The sequence below is a fragment of the Bison bison genome, unplaced genomic scaffold (assembly GCF_000754665.1).
Source record: "Bison bison bison isolate TAMUID 2011002044 unplaced genomic scaffold, Bison_UMD1.0 scf7180017864248, whole genome shotgun sequence".
Taxonomy (NCBI): Eukaryota; Metazoa; Chordata; class Mammalia; order Artiodactyla; family Bovidae; genus Bison; species Bison bison.
Window position 1 is genome coordinate 759,037 of NW_011494820.1, and position 958 is coordinate 759,994.

The following is a 958-nucleotide window of genomic DNA, read 5'->3' on the forward strand; positions in this document are numbered from 1 at the left end:
TGGGGTTTCTGGGTCCTGGTGCACACAAGGTTTGTTTGAGCCCTCTGAGCATCTCTGGCTGGTATGGGGTTTGATTCTAACCATGATTTCACCCCTCCTACTATCTTGCTGGGGATTCTCCTTTGCCCTTGGACATGGGGTATCTTCTCAAAGTCGCTCCAGAGCCAACTTAGCCGCCGCTCCAGTGGCACACAACTGCTGCTCCAGGGCCTACCTTCTTGCTGGGGCTTCTCTGAAGTTGGACGAGGGGTATCTCCTCAAAGTCATTACAGCACCGCACTGGGCCCAGATAACCACGATGATGTGATCACTCACTTAGAACCAGACATCCTGGAATGTGAAGTCAAGTGGGTCTTAGGAAGCATCACTACGAACAAAGCTAGTAGAGGTGATGGAATTCCAGTTGAGCTATTTCAAATCCTGAAAGATGATGTTGTGAAAATGCTGCACTCAATATGCCATCAAATTTGGAAAACTCAGCAGTGGCCACAGGACTGGAAAAGGTCAGTTTTCATTCCAATCCCAAAGAAAGGCAATGTCAAGGAATGTTCAAACTACTGCACAATTGCACTCATCTCACATGCTAGCAAAGTAATGCTCAAAATTCTCCAAGCCAGGCTTCAAGAGTATGAGAACCGTGAACTTCTAGATGTTCAAGCTGAATTTAGAAAAGGCAGAGGAACCAGAGATCAAATTGCCAACATCTACTGGATCATTGAAAAAGCAAGACAGTTCCAGAAAAACATCTATTTCTGCTTTATTGACTATGCCAAAGCCTTTGACTGTGTGGATCACAACAAACTGTGGAAAATTCTTCAAGAGATGGGAATACCAGACCACCTGACCTGCCTCCTGAGAAATCTGTATGCAGGTCAAGAAGCAACAGTTAGAACTGACCATGGAATAACAGACTGGTCCCAAATCTGGAAAGGAGTACATCAAAGCTATATATTGTCAA